Raw genomic sequence first — 18,610 nt, 5'->3', positions numbered from 1 at the left:
AAAGGACAGCAGTATTCAGCCCCCAGAATGCCCCCCCCTTACTGGGAATTAATGCAAAAATTGTGTGGGATTTGGTGCACCCACTGCTGGACCAGGGTTACCACCTCTACCCGGATAACTTTTATACCAGTGTCCCACTCTTCAAGTGCCTCGCTTCCAGAAGTACTGTGGCATGCGGCACTGCTAGAAGAAATATGAGAGGCCTCCCTAAGACTCTGCTTGGGCAAACACTCAGAAGGGTTGAGAGCAGGGCACAATCTAGCAGCAATTTATTGTGTGTCAAGTACAAGGACAAGAGAGATGTCCTTGTATTGACAACAATACATGGCCACACCAGTACCCATGTACCTGTACGAGGTACCAGTACAGAGACCTCCAAACCAGACTGCATCCTGGACTACAATAGGTACATGGGAGGGGTGGACTTGTCAGATCAAGTCCTGAAGCCCTACAGCGCCATGCGGAAATCGAGGGTGTGGTATAAGAAGCTGGCCGTGCACATTATACAGATGGCATTGTACAATGCGTACGTGCTACATCGATGTGCAGGCCAGAGGGGAACTTTCCTGGAATTTCAAGAGGTGGTTATCAAGAACCTAATCTTTAGGGACCAAGAAGGGGGGGGCACCCAGTACTTCTGGAAGCGAGGCCACACGCATCGTACCAGGGCAACAATTTCCAGGAGAAGTTCCCCAAACTGGCAAGAAGGGAAAGAATCAAAAGAGGTGCAGAATCTGCTCAAAGAGGGGGATAAGGAGGGAAACAATATACCGATGTGACACGTGTCCCGAAAAACCAGGGCTCTGTATGAAAGATTGTTTTCGAATTTATCATACATCCCTTAATTTTTAATTTACCCTGATGCACTCCGCACAGCTTATCCCCTTCATCTTTCCCTTCTGAGCCCTGCCGTGTGCCCAGGCAGCTGATAACAGCCACATGTAGGGTATTGCCGTACCCGGGAGAACCCACATTACAGCTTATGGGGTGTATATCTCCGGTGGCGCATGCTGGGCACCCTATATCGGACACTGACATGCCATATATATATATAGAAAATGGCAAATCTCACTCTGCACCATCTGCTGCGCATTATCTTTTACACAGTACCTGTGGGGTCAAAATGCTCACTGCACCTCTAGATGAATGTCTTAAGGGGTGTAGTTTTTAAAATGGGGTCACTTCTCGGGGGTTTCAACTGTATTGGTACCTCAGGGGCTTCTTCCTACATGACTTAGCACCAGAAAAGCTCCATGAGGCCAAATGGTGGTCCTTTCCTTCTGAGCCCTGCCGTGTGCCCAGGCAGTTGATAACAGCCACATGTAGGGTATTGCCGTACCCGGGAGAACCCACATTACAGCTTATGGGGTGTATATCTCCGGTGGCGCATGCTGGGCACCCTATATCGGACACTAACATGCTATATATATATATATATATATATATATATAAAATTGCAAATCTCACACTGCACCATCTGCTGCGCATTATCTTTTACACAGTATCTGTGGGGTCAAAATGCTCACTACACCTCTAGATGAATGTCTTAAGGGGTGTAGTTTTTAAAATGGGGTCACTTCTCGGGGGTTTCAACTGTACTGGTACCTCAGGGGCTTCTTCATACATGACTTAGCACCAGAAAAGCTCCAGGAGGCCAAATGGTGGTCCTTTCCGTCTGAGCCCTGCCATGGGCCCAAACGGCAGTTTATCACCACAAATGGGGTATTGCTGCACTAAGGACAAATTGGGCAACAAAATGGGGTATTTTTTTCCCTGTGAAAATAAGAAATTTTGATCAAAAATTACATCTTCTTGGAAAACATTTCATTTTTTTAATGTCACAGCCCAATTGAAATAGGTGCTGTGAAAAAACTGTATGGTCAAAATGCTAACAAAAACCATAAATGAATTACCTGAGGGGTGAAGTTTCCAAAATGGGGTCACTTCTGGTGGGTTTCCATTGCTTTGATACCTCTGGGGCGCTGCAAATGCGACATGGCACCCAAAAACCAATCCAGCAAAATCTGGACTCCAACAAACACATAGCGGTCCTTTCCTTCTGAGCCCTCCCATGGGCCCAAACGGCAGTTTATCACCACAAATGCGGTATTGCCGCAATAAGGACAAATTGGGCAACAAAATGGGGTATTTTGTTCCCTGTGAAAATAAGAAATTTTGATCAAAAATTACATCTTCTTGGAAAAAATGTCATTTTTTTAATGTCACAGCCCAATTGAAATAGGTGCTGTGAAAAAACTGTATGGTCAAAATGCTAACAAAAACCATAAATGAATTCCCTGAGGGGGTGTAGTTTCCAAAATGGGGTCACTTCTGGTGGGTTTCCATTGCTTTGATACCTCTAGGGCACTGCAAATGCGACATGGCACCCAAAAACCAATCCAGCAAAATCTGGACTCCAACAAACACATAGCGGTCCTTTCCTTCTGAGCCCTCCCATGGGCCCAAACGGCAGTTTATCAACACAAATGGTGTATGGCCGCACTAAGGACAAATTGGGCAACAAAATGGGGTATTTTGTTCCCTGTGAAAATAAGAAATTTTGATCAAAAATTACATCTTCTTGGAAAAAATTTCATTTTTTTAATGTCACAGCCCAATTGAAATAGGTGCTGTGAAAAAACTTTATGGTAAAAATGCTAACAAAAACCATAAATGAATTCCCTGAGGGGTGTAGTTTCCAAAATGGGGTCACTTCTGGTGGGTTTCCATTGCTTTGATACCTCTGGGGTGCTGCAAATGCGACATGGCACCCAAAAACCAATCCAGCAAAATCTGGACTCCAACAAACACATAGCGGTCCTTTCCTTCTGAGCCCTCCCATGGGCCCAAACGGCAGTTTATCACCACAAATTGGGTATTGCTGCACTAAGGACAAATTGGGCAACAAAATGGGGTATTTTGTTTCCTGTGAAAATATGAAATTTTGATCAAAAATTACATCTTATTGGAAAAAAAGGCATTTTTTTAATCTCACAGCCCAATTCAAATAGGTGCTGTGAAAAAACTGTGCGGTCAAAATGCTAACAACAACCATAAATGAATTCCTTGAGGGGTGTAGTTTCCAAAATGGGGTCACTATTGAGGGATTCCTACTGTTTTGGCACCTCAACACCTCTTCAAACCTGGCATGCTGCCTAAAATATATGATAATAAAAAAGAGGCCTCAAAATGCACTAGGTGCTTCTTTGCTTCTGGGGCTTGTGTTTTAGTCCACGAGAACACTAGAGCCACATGTGGGACATTTCTCAAAACTGCAGAATCTGGACAATACATATTTAGTAGTATTTGTCTGGTAAAACCTGCTGTGTTACAGAAAAAAATTGAATAAATTTGAAATTCAGCAAGAAAAATGAAATTTGCAAATTTCACCTCCACTTTGCTTTAATTCTTGTGAAATGCTTAAAGGGTTAAAAAAACTTTCTAAATGCTGTTTTGAATACTTTGAGGGGTCTAATTTTTAAAATGGGGTGTTTTATCAGGGTTTCTAATACATAGGCCCCTCAAAGCGTCTTAAAAATATGAGAAATTGCGGTTTATGTTCTAAGCCTTGCAACGTCCAAGAAAAATAAAAGAATGTTCAAAAAACTATGCCAATCTAAAGTAGACATATGGGAAATGTGAGCTAGTAACTATTTTGGGTGGTATAACTGTCTGTTTTACAAGCAGATGCATTTAAATTCTGAAAAATGCTATTTTTTCCAAATTTTCGCAATTTTTCACCAATAAGCACTGAATATATCGACCAAATTTTACCACAAACATGAAGCCCAATGTGTCACGAGAAAACAATATCAGAATCGCTTGGATAGGTTTAAGCATTCCGACGTTATTACCACATAAAGTGAAATATGTCAGATTTGAAAAATGGGCTCTGAGCCTTAGGGGGGATTCACACGAGCGTGTATTCGGTCCGTGCGGGCTGCGTGGTTTTCACGCGGCACGCATGGACCAATACAAGTCTATGGGGCAGTACAGACAGTCCGTGCTTTTTGCGCAGCGTTTGTCTGCTGCGCAAAAAGCGCGACAGGTTCAATAACTCTGCGTATTTCGCGCATCACGCACCCATTGAAGTCAATGGGTGCGTGAAAATCACGCGCACCACACGGAAGCACTTCCGTGGGACGAGCGTGATTCGCGCAACAGCAGTGAAAAGGATGAATGAAAACAGAAAAGCACCACGTGCTTTTCTGTTTCCAAGCATCCAAACGGAGTGTCTTTGCGAGGAGCGAACCCCGACAACCGAGGCAAACTTCACCGGGTTCGGCCAAACTCGTTTTGGCCGAACCCGGCAAAAAAATTCCGGTCCGCGACGTCGGGAGAGATTCACTGTGCATGGTGCTGAAAGAGTTAAACTGTTTCAGCACCATGGACAGTGACTTGCGATCCCAAAATACATGAACCTGTAAAAAAAAACGAAGTTCTAACTTACCGATTACTCCTGTCTCCTTCCTGCAGTCCGACCTCCCGGGATGACACTTCAGTTCAAGTGACAGCTCCAGCCAATCACAGGCCAAGCACAGGCTGCAGCCAATCACAGGCTGCAGCGGTCACTTGGACTGCCGCGTCATCCAGGGAGGTGGGGCCCGATGTCAAGAGAGGCGCGTCACCAAGGACGCGTCACCAAGGACGCGTCACCAAGGCAACGGCCGGGAAGTTCTCGGTAAGTAGGAACTTTATCTTTTTTTTTTACAGGTTTTTCGCTGTTGTGTTCGGCATTCACTGTCGAGGGTGCTGAAAGAGTTAGCTCTTTCAGCACCTTGGACAGTGACGGGCGTCGACAAGCCTCATCTCTATGATGCCGGCTGCGCGAAAATCACGCAGCCGCGCATCAGACACGCATGACACACGCAGCTGTCAAATGGTTTTTGCGCTCGCAAAACGCTGCGTTGTTTGCGCGCGCAAAAACGCAACGTTCGTGTGAATCTCCCCTTAAGGCCAAAACTAGGCTGCGTCCTTAAGGGGTTAATAACAATTTCAACAAAAAAATTTGAAAAAGAAATGTAAAAAATAAAAACCCTTTTCCCATTTTTACTGTTAAATAATGCAAACAATAAAAAAAATAAACATAATTGGTATCGACATGAAAATTAAAAGTCCTAACTTTTAAAATATAGGAGCTGGAAAAAAGCACATTATACTACAAAACATAAATATTTCTGTATATTGGGCAGGGGATCTAATGATTGAATGTTTAAGCCCCCTAGTGAGACTGAAAAAAAGACCTGTTTCCCATTTTTACTGTAAAATAATGTAAACAAAAAAACAATAAACATAATTGGTATTGACGCAAAAATGAAAAGTCTTTACTTGTTAAAATATAATGTTATTTACCCCGAACGGTGAACGCCATAAAAATAAATAAGTGAAAAACTTGGCTTTCCACTATAATTTACGCCAGCTTCCTGTGTAAATTATAGCGAATTTGTCGGGCCACCTGTGGCCCGCATCTTATGATAAGCCCTGCCCAGTTTTAAAAAGGGGGCAGAAGCAGCGTAAAGCTGCAAAAAGTTTCAAATTATTGCTCAAATTTGGCATGTGCCATAATTTGCAATTTTCATAATACAGGCTTACAGCCAATTATAAATTTCCACCAGTGGTGTACCCAAGTGTACCCACTTTAAGTCAAATGCTACAGGGTACTGAATTTTACGTTGCGTGAGATAAATAGGTGTTCTTTCAAAGTAGGTAATCACTACTAAATTTCTACCTTGCTTTTTCCCATCCCTTGGTTGAACTTAATGGACATGTGTCTTTTTTCAGCCGTACTAACTATGTAACTATGTATCTATGTAACTACTTAGGGATAATTTATTAAAACCCTCAATGCCAGTCAGGTTGTGCTACTGTAATTTTGACTCAGTTTGAAATTATTAATATTTTACCTTCTTCTACGTCAAGGTTTTCCATTGAACTTCAAGTTGGTATTATTTGACAAGTAAGAAAATATGAAGAGATATATAAAAAAAGAACAAAAAATAAATCAACTACATAATGTGGTAGGACCAGGAGCATCTTGAAGTCAGATGCACAAATAAGAGGATCCCGCTGATTAGCTGAGCAATACAGTTTAAGTCAGGCTTAAAATTTTGATATGATACAGCTCCCAACCCCAAGGCACTAACATCATATGGTCTTTACATCACTATCTAGTATATTCTGTTTGCATAAAAGTTCTGATAAATCTTCCACTCCCTTTGTACAATAGTTATCTGTATAACATAATCTTATTAAACTGAGAATGTGATTAGCTATGTATGAAATAGGCTTTTTACTTTAAATGTATAGATAGATGAAGTCTGGGAATAATAAATAAAAATTAGTAGAAAAAAAATCTACTTGATTTTGCAATGTACACTCAAAAAATTCATCAAATAGATGCATTATATAATTATAATTATTTCCTATTATTACAAAATATCACAACACTGATACATTTGGTTCCTTTTAAGAGGTTTGTATATAGACACATTGTATCTTAAATAAAGATGCTAGTGCTCAGCTAGTGTGTGAAAACATAAAACATATGCGCTAAGTATGCAATTGCCCATGACAGGCAATTAAGGGAATAATTGGTTCTTTGTACTCAGCAATGTACTGCAATGTATCATATTATCATTAATTGAAATATAATATGTGATAAAAGCTATTACAAACAGCGTACCCTAATATAGACTGGCAGGCATTTAGTTCTTTTTTTAAATGTAACTTTAAGGAGAGTAACTAGAGGGGTTGCAAAGGTTGGAGTTGCACCCGGGCCCTTAGTGACTGAGAAGGCCCAATGGCCACTGATGTTGACAGCAGTACTATAAACAAGACATGATGGTTGGAAGACCCTGGGCATGTTCACACGTGGCGGAGTTTTTCCGCTGCAAATGTTGGTGCAGATTTGGGGCAATTACGCAACGAATCTGCACCAATATTTGCATATTTGACAGGTAATTCAGACGTTGCAGAAAAGACAGCGGACTTGCCACAGATTTCAGTTTTTGCATTGCAAAGGCTGAAATCCGCAGCGAAATTCCGCTTCTTCTCCGCAACAGACAGTGCATGCTGCGGAGGGAAAATTCCGCACCACAGCCTATGGTCCGCAGCGGAGTTTTCCACAATGTCTGAACTAACTTGCCTCAAAATGTATTGAAACAAATGTAAAAAATGGCTGCTGGAGAATTCCACAGCAATTCCGCCACACCATTCTGGCCATGCCCTTAGGCTGTATCCACACACAGCATTTTACTGCATTTTTGAATTTTTTGGACTGTTTTCATAGCATTTAACAGCATTTTTATGTGTTTTTTTTAGTGCGGTCATATATTAAATTAAAATCTATAGTGGAAAATAAAATGGACTACATACAACTGGGTAAGTGGCATTTTTTTTTTAAATGTAGCATGCTCTGGGTATGACATTGTTTCTGGCGTTTTTCCCCATAGGCTTTTCTATTAGGGTATGTTCACACGCACTAATTACGGACGTAATTGACGGACGTATTTCGGCCGCAAGTCCCGGACCGAACACAGTGCAAGGAGTCGGGCTCCTAGCATCATACTTATGTACGACGCTAGAAGTCCCTGCCTCGCTGCAGGACAACTGTCCCGTACTGTAAACATGATTATACTACGGGACAGTTGTCCTGCAGCAAGGCAGGGACTCCTAGCGTCGTACATAAGTATGATGCTAGGAGCCCGGCTCCTTGCACTGTGTTCGGTCCGGGACTTGCGGCCGAAATACGTCCGTCAATTACGGACGTAATTAGTGTGTGTGCACATACCCTTAAACTTCTAAAAAGCCAGAAAAAAACATGTAATAAATGACACTAAACAAAAAAAATGCCACCAAAGACACCACAAGAAAAGCCATGCAAAATGGATACATGCATTTTTTTCATACAGTTTAATGGTAGCAACACACTAGGTGGATACACTGCGTAAAGCTACACAGCGTTTCCGCCCTGGTAGCCGCAGGGAATTCCGCCTGAAAAACTGCACCAAGTTGTGGTTTTTCAGGCGACATGTCCGCTGCAGAAAATCTGCAGAAAAAAAACAAAAAAAAAAAGACCCCAGCCATAGTCATAGTGACGCGTCCTTCTCTTCTGAGCCTGAGCATAGTCCGGCCGCCTGGGATGACTATGTAGCCAATGTGATCACTGCAGCCTTTGATTGGCTGCAGCATTCACATGGGATGAAACCTTATCCTAGGAAGCTGGGCTGTACTCAGAAGAGAGGATCGCATCGCTAGGACTATGGCAGGGTGGTAAGTATGAACTTTTTAATTTATTTCAAATAAAAGAGAAGAGCCGCGATTCCGCAGCACAAATTGACATGCTGCGGCTTAAAAATGTTTTTTTCGGCTGATTTTTTCAGCTGTGTGTGGATGGGATTTGCTTGTTCATTGGCTCATAGTTGCCCTGTTTACACAGAGTTTCGATTGGGAACGAGCGTTCATATGGAATGTTTGCCCGAACATTGGTCAATGTAAAAGGGCCAAGTCATTGCAGATCACCTCTGGTATTGATTCTATCCTAGGGAAAGAAAGGATCGGACAAGTTTTAATTCAACATGTCCAGTCCCGCTTCCCCCAATACCAGATGTTGGGGGACAGTTGGACTTCCTCCGAACACATGGTACGGCAGATATTTATTTAATATGTATGGCCCAACTTAGTGAAAGTAAAAACAAAACACAAATGTATAAAGAAAATTAAATGAATGTTTTTAAAAATAAAAATGAATTGATATAAAAAAATTCACTAAATGTTATTTATTTAAAACTACAAAACAATAGGACACATATATATTCAGTATCTTCATAACTTCATATGAATAGATACAATAAAGTTTTAAATCTTAATAAATTGAAGATTTACTGCATTTCCCCATAATATAAACTAATATTAATTAATTGCTAACTTACACCTAAACCAAAATGGTGCCCAAATATAAATTACACTTCTTGCTGAAAAATTACAAAGCCTCATGCGAATACAAACATAGAAAAAAAATATGACTGCTGGAATGTGAGGGGTCATGTAAAAACATATATGAAAAAAAAATTGTGGTAAATAAATGTATAAAAATTGGGCAGTACCTGAAACACTATTTCCAGTATAATGTTAAAACAACATATTTTATACATATTATTACCCATAAGAAAATCTAATGCTGAAGAATCAATAATAATAAAAGCAACTATATAATAATACTTAATATGTATTAATAATGCATATCTTAATAGTAAGAATTTATTAGGGCAATCCTGACATTATTTTATATTTTTTTGCCTATAACGTATACTGTATATAGTCTTGCGGATAGCCTGGCAACATTTTCATTCTAACACTCTATTATTCTGACCTATTAACCTTCCTACCATGTTGGACATCAAGTCACTTTGACAAGTAAATCCTCCTGTTTCCAATATTGTTTTTCTTCTATGTGTTACATTAGGTGTCAGACTGATGGTGCCATTAACAAATTGTGCTTTGAAGAAGCTTGGTGATGGTATCTCGGGTGAACTTGCATGAACTGGCATTCTTAGGCTCTCTGCAACGAATATATCAATGTTCTGTCGGATGCTTTGCTTCATTATGTCTACAGCATGTCTGACATAAAAACAGCACGATTATTTTTTTAAGATAAAATATAACTTTTAATGATTATTTGTCATAGATATTAATTTGTATATATGTATGTATTTATGTAAATGGTGATCTGTGTACAAGCTTCTGGAAGATCATCATCTTGACATATCATTCACTGAATTATGTTTTGCTTAGACAAGCTGGCGGACTCCTGCTGGTTTTAATCAAATTTCTAACATACAACATAAAAATAGAACACAGACTATATTGGGATCAGTGATCCACATTTCACGACATCATCTCTGTTCGTAATGTAATATTTGTCAATGTCTTTTGTGCTGAAAAAGTTTTTTGGTGTACAAAAGTGTGAATAGCAAATGAGTTCCACGTTGAGATTAATGACTGCAATATTTTCTCAGTTTCTTGAAGTGTGATACATATGTTGTAGGTCAAGACTAGGTTCACACCACCCATTGTCGCTACATCAGGCGTCTACATTTATACACCAAAAGAAAAAGGCTCTAGATGTATACTGTAAAGTACCTATAGGCTCTTTTATATTTATGAAAAGTGTTGACTTTTTAGAACTACAAAAAAGGTTTACATTAAAGGGATTGTCTGTTTTGTTAGAAGCATTCCCTGTCAATAAGCTGGTCAAAGGGTGCCCCCCGTGATCAAATATAATCTTTTAGGGAACCTTGGAGCAAGTGTTCAATCTCCCTACAGCACCACCGCAGGAGAAATGAAGTATTACACACTTCTCATAGAAATCAAAGGGCTGTTGGTGTAATAGATTTTTTGAGTTCCAGGTTCTCAAGAGAGAGGGATGCTCTTGTTATCCTTTCTCTCTGCTCTGTGTAATAGATGAGTGTTCTCAGAGAGGAACTCTCTTGTATTAACTCAGAATTCTCTAAGCCAGTGTTTGCTCTGACAGACAACCTCTTTAAGTTAGAGTACAGTCCTTGCTATCTTCTGTACGTAATTGTACTAGGTTTTTGCTGACAGGGAATATGCCCCAGGTACTGGGAGTAATGGGAATATCACTGGCATCAAGAGTAAGAGAATTACGGTTTTAAAGAGGTTGTTTGACTACAGAAAATGTTCCTAATTGGTTAGGAAATGTAAAATTAAGACACTTACTAATATACTTTCACTTTCAAAACTGCAAGGATGTCTAGATTTGCCTACCCTTTAACTAGGTCCCGGAAGTGAAGCTTCTCCCTTTAGCTGTAAAATGTTGAAACAGCCTCAGGATACAGGGAGCTCCCCTTCTCTCTGTGTGTCCGTGATGTGATGAAGGGGCTGGCTGCCTTGCTCAGTTTTTTAGATAAGCCAGACTCTACTCAGTCACAGCTAATAGACAGTAGGTTTATGTCTAGTCTGCAAGTGTTCCTTCTCATGCTGCTTTCCTTATTATCTGTTATCTCACTACCCCCTACCTTGACTGTCGTGTTATCTGCTTTCAGTGTGAGCCGTCTTTATTGTTATTGCTGTGTACAGCTCACACTAAATGTAGATAGTTCCGTGCTGACAGCCACTACCACTACCAGTGCATCGGGGTGCCGATGGTTGTTTTGGCAGCCTGGGGCCTAATGAAGGCCTCCAGGTCTGCCATCTTTGTGCTCCTATTACGCCTGTCAGTAAGACGATATACTGCAATACATTAGTATTGCAGTGTGTATATAGTGCAAGCGATCAAAAAAAATATTTTTTTAAAAAAATCCCCCTTTTTCCATTTTTCCCCTAAACGCTGATAAAACAAAAACAAAAAAAAAAACATAATTGATATCTTTAAAAGTCTGAATTATTACAATATATCATTATTTAACCCGCACGGTGAAAGCTGGAAACATAAAAAGTTATGGCTCTCAGAATTGTTTTTTCATTTTCTACCCCACAAATAATTGTTTTCCCACTTTCTAGTACATTATATGGTACAAGAAATGGTGCCATGAAAACTACAGCTCGTCCCGCAAAAATAAAGCCCTCATGGGACTCTATTGATGGGAAAATGTAAAAGTTATGGCTTTTGGAATGTGGGGAGTAAAAAATGTAAATGAAAATCTGAAAAATGGATGCAGTGGGAAGAGGTTAATCTATAAATAGCAAATCTGGATATTCATATCTTGATCTAATTAGATATTTTGTGTTAGTTAATTGGAAATAACCAATTATTTATGTGTTCATATGGTATGTCAAACTGCAGGGGGTATTAAAGTGTTAATGAGACATGTAAACCCACAACTTATTAATAACAGTACACGCTTGTGGAATTAACCTGTTGCCGACACAGGACAAGAATGCTCGTCCTGAGAGGCGGGTACTTCGGGCGCATTAGGACGAGCATTCTCGTCCTGTGTGACAGCCGTCTCTGCGTGCGATTGAGAGCGGGGCAATGGCTGTAATACACAGCCACGGCCCCTCTCTGACAGCGGAGAGAAGAGAAACATCCTCTCTCCACCGTTAACACTTTGAATGCCCCAATGAAAGCTGATCGCGGCGTTCAAGGAGAGGGGACTGCACATTGATCGCGTCACAGAAGATAACTGTGACGCGATCAAAGCCCACAACTCGTATGGCCAGACAGACCAGGTTCCATTGAAGGACCCCAGGGCTGTCTGAACTTATTTCCTGTTGTTAGGGCATACTGAGGTATGCCCTAACAACTGCCTGTGTACAATCAGTACACAGGCTAATGTACTGGCATATAGATCTATGCCAGTACATTACAGTTACAAAATCAAAATGATAAATCCCTTTATGGGATTAAAAGAAAAAGTTAAATGAATGTAATTTTTTTTTAATGATAAATAAATAAATAAAAAGTTAAAAAAATACACAGAAACACACATTTTTTTTATAATAAATAAACTTTTTAAAATAGAAGTCCCAAAACATGAAATAATATAGACATATTTGGTATCGCCACGACTGTAAAAACCTGTACAACAAATATATCACATTATTTATGATGATCGGTGTATGGTGTAAAGAAAATAAAATATTAAAACTGCAGCGGAACTGCTTTTTTTCAGCATTTTCGCCAAAATAAAAATGTATAGAAATTAAACGATAATGTATTTGTACCAAAAAAATGGTACCTACATAAAGTACAACTCGTCCTGCAAAAAACAAAGTCTCATACAGCTACGTGATACAAAAAATAAAAAAGTTATGAGCGCCGGGATGCAAAGAGGGAAATATAAAAAAATTGTTCTGTCTTCAAGGCCAAAATTGGCCATGTCCTTAAGGGGTTAAAGAAGATGTATTTTTTTTTTACATAGCACAATGTAAAAATGAAAACAGAAATAAATGTAATGAATAAATATTAAAAGATACTCCGTTTTACATTCGACGACTATTGCTTCTCGGCCTTTTGGCTAAGATCAAGTGTAGTTTCTGTTCTCATTAGTGGCTTGCCTGGGTCATTGGTATGGAGCTTACACAGGGACTAGAAGCGTCTGGGTGTATGCAGGATCGCCCAATGGCTACTTGTAGGCGCATCGGACCCTCTCGATCTAAGTCATGAGGTTGGGTTGTGTAAAAAGCCAAGGTGCACAAGTGACCCAGGAGAGGTGACTCTGGGGGTCATCTGTAGTGAGATAACGCCTTCAACCGTGAGATTTATAGAATGTATTTATGTGGCAAGTATAACATTTAGGATCAGTGTAAATTTACGTCAATATGGGAAACCTGTGTGGCTTTCATTCTGTACTATAGAATTGTGTTTCTGATGACTGTCAGATACACTAACAATATCATAATTGTTTCTTAGCAGTTCTAAACGTAATTATTTTTCTCTGCCCCCAACCAAAATATAGGAGTATATTAGCTCATCACAGATTTCTGAGGTAGGCCGTAAAGTCAGAACATAGGTCTAACAAGTAAACATGACTGATGCACATACAGCCAGATTAAATGAGAAGGAACCTGATTAAATGTCAATTCTAATATGTGTAGAGAGTGATAGTCACTGGTTAATTTGTGATTGTCTAATTATTTGTGCTGGAGAGTGATTAGCCTGATTGTATAGTATGTCAGGGTATTATATATTAGAAACACTTAAGAAATGTGCACAGCTTTCAAATGAAGAATGGCAAAGAATTAACTTGAACAACTTTACTCTTTTGTGTAAAAAAACACAATACTTAATGCCACTAAGGTAAGTATCAGGTGCATCTGGGCCCCTGTGTACTCCAACCTTGGAATGACAAATGTAAATATTGTTTACATAGATCATCATGGGCCCTCCAAGTCTAGTGGGCCCTGGCTTCTGCCGAATTTGCCTTGTGTGAACACTCGTAATGATAATAAAGGTACCTAAGAATTGAAATTCCCATTTCTCCTATTTGCTATCAGTGGTGTCTAGTCCTATATCATCAAACTGGATACGTTGGAATATGTAAGGCTTCGTTCACATCTGCGTCAGGGCTCCGTTCCGTCTGAGCTTTATGTCGGAACGGAGCCCTGACTGACACAAATGGAAACCATAGGTTTCAAAACGATGGAACCCTTGCACAACGGAGACAAATGGAATCCATTGTGTCAGTCAGGGTCCCATTCTGATGGAAATCTCAGAAGGAACGTCGGAACGGGACCCTGGCGCAGAAGTGAACGAAGCCTTAAAGGAAAACTCTGATGAAAAACATTCTTTCCCATGAGAATTCTCCTTACGAATTATCATGTCTTATCTCCTATGGGTGAAATGTGTGTGGTCCATTGCATAGGAACAATTTATTGAATAAAATCCCCAAATCTGCCTTGCCCTGTGTAATTGACTGCTGTTACTGATTCCCCTCCTAGCTGCTTCCTGTAGATGATGTCAGACTATTGCCAACCAAGCATCACTTTCCCCTCTTGAAGCGCCGGAGTTTATACACTGCATGCAACATGCATGTTTCTGTACTATATAACTATAATTTCTACTAAATGTGATCGGGCTACACCAATCTTTGGGATGCCTTATCAAGACAATTCGGGACATGTAGGTACCAGAGCTACTGCCTAGAGACAATGTTTTCTACAGTGAAGACGGCGGACACAAGCAGGCTAGAGAGCTAGAGGTTTCATGGGTAAACATTTTCACACAGGGCGGATTTGCAGCAGAGAATTTTACTGAAAATCTATATTAAAATCTGCATTAAAAAATCTATACTATACTAGTGTGGATATTGATGCAGATATGGATTTGACATCTGACTTTTCCCGCAGGGGTGAGATCTGCAGAAACTGTTTATCTGCCACCACTCCATGGAAGGAAACAGCAAGATCTAAGATCCATGTAGATTTTTTTCTGCAATGTCTGAATAGGGTTTTAAAAACACCATTTACTTCAAATTTGCTCTTTTTGACCACTACAGTAGATACGACCTTTGTTAGGATGTAATAAAGAAGACTCATAACTTCCAATAACTTTTGTACTTGTATTTCCATAATTTTAAATTAAAGATATATTTTACCATATGCATTTACCCTATTCTCAGAGAATGTGATTACAATTGTAAAATATCCAGAATGAAGGATAAAAGTTATAGAAGACATTTGACCTTGAGACAGTACTTAAAAACTTCAATAGTTCTGTAAAAAATATACATTTATCCATAAAATTAAAATAATAATAAATTAAAGGGACATGTTCATGGTACATTGTAAACAATATACATACATAGACTAGAGAAGTTGCTCAGAGGAACCAACAAAATTGATTCCTTTATTTTCTAACTTTGGTAAAGATGTTCACAGAGAAGAGCTGACCTTAATCCAGTGGACGTGCGGAGAAGTGTAGAGCACTGATCCCTCCTTCGGATTAGTTCCAAAAAATGATAACTTTGCGTAGAAGCTCTGAGAGGCAGGAAAGCAACTCCATAGCACGGATAGAGTTCTTGCACCTTAGTCTAATTTGAAAAGGGTTTCGAGTCATCAGAGGTTTTGGTTTGCTGAGGTTTTCTTGTTGAGCCTCTGTGATCTCCCCATAATTTTTTGTTCATTGTTATGGTCTCATATTATAGTGGAACATGTGGGGCTTGGAAGACTCATCAATGAGTCTTTTTATTCAAGCAAGCAACACACACTTGTACACAGTACCTAAAAGTGACAAACTACATATTTGAAAATGGAGATACAAGTCATTATTGACATTTCAATATCCTCTACAGTTTTGTTCTCTTTTTAATCTAAATAGATTCAAACTTCTATGCTGATTAATTTCTTAATATAGCTTTATAATGATGGGAGCTCTGTTTTTCTAATACAGAGCCCCAAAAACACAGATTTAAAACATTAAATGCTGGTGGCTTTCAGCTGCCACTAGAGGGAGTTTAGGAAATTGCCTAATACTGTTATACATAATTAAGAATAACACAGTCTGCAGTAAGCTCACATGCTCCCTCTACTGGTGACTGTACGCAGCCAAAATTGTATCTTCTAACGCTAAGTCTATGCAGATGATTTTGAGCTATGCTTCAGAAAAATAGAGCGTGAATCACTATAAAGATTTATTAAGAAATGAATCATCACAAAAGTTTGGACCTAAAACCAAAATAATGAGAAAAGGTGCAGATTCTCTTTAAGTCTTGTTTACACTGATCAATCCTTCACACCACTGATGAACATTTCCCATCAGAGCTAGTATTAGGAAGGAGTGTCGGTATGAGTGGCATTTACATTTACCAATACTGTTGCCGATGGAAATAATTTGCACATACAATCGATTAAGATTAAAGATAAACAATAGCATTGATGTATATCGTTTAACTTTTAGTGCATTTTTTTGCAATTATTGTTAATTATTTGGAAACAAAAACAACAATTCTCATTGCCCAGTGTAAGTTGGTCTTTTAACACAGCTGCAATGTGCCTTTTTGCCTGGAATATTTAAGTCTTTTAGATGGACTCAATATTTGTCAAAGATTGTGTAAAGGATCTGCCAGGCACAGCTTCTGCGTCAACGCCCATAGGTAATCAGTCTGCACCTGCTTCTATGTCTGTGAGACTGACTCCATCTTCCACCACTCAGGGTGGCAGGCTTAGGAGTGGGAGAGCCTATCACAGCCTGGCCAGACGGAGCTAGCTCCCGCCCTCTGTCTATTTATACCTGCCTTTCCTGTTCCTCCTTGCTTGTGATTCTTCTCTGTTGGTTTCCTGGCCCTGCTGCAGTTTCTTGTACTATTTGTCCCTGCTTCATATTGACTCCAGCTTACTGACTACTCTCCTGCTCTGCGTTTGGTACCTCGTACACTCCTGGTTTGACTCGGCTTGTTCACTACTCTCCTGCTCTGCGTTTGGTACCTCGTACACTCATGGTGTGATTCGGCTTGTTTACTACTCTTGCTGCTCACGGTGTTGCCGTGGGCAACTGCCCCTTTTCCCCTTAGTTTCTGTGTACCCTTGTCTGTTTGTCTGTCGTGCACATATTGAGCGTAGAGACCGTCGCCCAGTTGTACCCCGTCGCCTAGGGCGGGTCGTTGCAAGTAGGCAGGGACTGAGTGGTGGGTAGATTAGGGCTCACTTGTCTGTTTCCCTACCCCCGCCATTACAGATTGGGTATTTAGGGCCATTGTTGCCCTTAAGGAATAGCTCCATCTATTAATATGCAATGCAGACAGTTTATTATGTGAGGTTCCGTCTTTGTGAGGCGATACTTACCAATCCATGATGACTAGTATTCGGGCTTGTCCACACATAATGGAATTGCCGCAGAAAATTTCTGCAGCAATTCCATTGAAAGTAGCAGACTTTCAGTTGCGGCAAAAACGCACCATTTCCTGCGCTTTTAACTGCAGAAAATGGTGAGTATTTTGCTTTGTTTTTATCAATGCTGGGAGCTGGTGACAACTCTTATGAAAAATGCTGCAATTTAGTCCACTTTCCGCAGCAGGAATTGACATGCTGCAGTTCGAAGAATCTGCACCACAGGTGAATTTCTGGCCGGAATTAATACGCAGCGTGTGCCTGAGATTTGTTAAATCTCACCCACGTTGCTGCTACTGTATTCTGCTTCGTATTTTCCATCCGCAATTCCAGACGAAAAATACGCAGCAATTACACTGTGTGGACCAACCCTAAGGGCACATTCAGATGTGGCGGAATTGCTGTAGAATTCCACTGCGGACAGTCCGCAGTGAAATTTTGCAGCAGCCGTTTTTACATTTGTTTCTATACAATTTGGGCATGACCAGACGTGGCGGAGTAATTTCCACAGTAATTTTGCCATGTCTGGACGTGCCCTTAGAGTTAAATCCATTCTGAACATCCGCAACAGAATGAGCTCTGATTTCCATGTGGAAAATGTTCAAATCTCATCCACATGGCTAGTACTGTAATCCACTGTGGATTTTCCACACACAAATCGTCATACAAAATGCACAGCATTTCTATCCCGTGTGCAGGGAACCTAAGAAAGAAAATAACCTTTTAAATGTAATCCATATAAGATATCATTGCAAGTTGGCTTATGTGTTTATTGTTTTTTTGGGTTTTTTCAAACGTGTGCATTAATATATTTTACAATCTCAAATAATATTTCCCTATTTTAGTGGTGTATTACTATTTTTATCTAAAAATATCTGACACAATTAATATTATAATATTTAATCACCTAACTGAGCAATTCATATCTATACATTGGATATTGCCCATCTTGAAAAGACATTTGATTGAAAATGTCTATTACTCACACAAAAAAAAAGTTATACAGTACAATTATATTTGCATTTTTTTCCTTGTTTCATTGTGAAATGTGTCTAATTTCATAATGCAAATACACACAACGATAAGATTTTTCACGGTCGTGGTCATTCATTTTCTGGCAGCCCTGCTACATTTTGATAAGTTCATGGTAACATATAAATGATATCATCTATTAAAGGGGTTTGTCTTGGACAGATGGGTCCCCCAAAAATAAGGTGATCACAGGGTATTCTGGTGTTGTATCCCCCAGCAATCAACTGTAATCTGCAACAAGTGTACCAATCTCCTACAGCACCACCGCAAGTGAAATGAAGCATTATAAGAT

The 18,610-nt window shown here is 39.8% G+C and overlaps 1 protein-coding gene and 1 pseudogene across 1 annotated transcript in view; one reads left to right on the top strand and one right to left on the bottom strand.

Annotated features, from left to right (window-relative positions):
• The window catches only part of GABRB1 (gamma-aminobutyric acid type A receptor subunit beta1), a 606,042-nt gene that overhangs the window by 270,638 nt on the left and 316,794 nt on the right, over positions 1-18,610 (bottom strand). The window lies entirely within an intron of this gene.
• Positions 12,958-13,111, top strand: LOC142722376 (U2 spliceosomal RNA; annotated as a pseudogene).

This window comes from Rhinoderma darwinii, chromosome 1 (genome assembly GCF_050947455.1).
Source record: "Rhinoderma darwinii isolate aRhiDar2 chromosome 1, aRhiDar2.hap1, whole genome shotgun sequence".
Taxonomy (NCBI): domain Eukaryota; kingdom Metazoa; phylum Chordata; class Amphibia; order Anura; family Rhinodermatidae; genus Rhinoderma; species Rhinoderma darwinii.
Note: the sequence above shows the minus strand (reverse complement) of the source record. Positions and strands in the feature narration are given on the sequence as shown.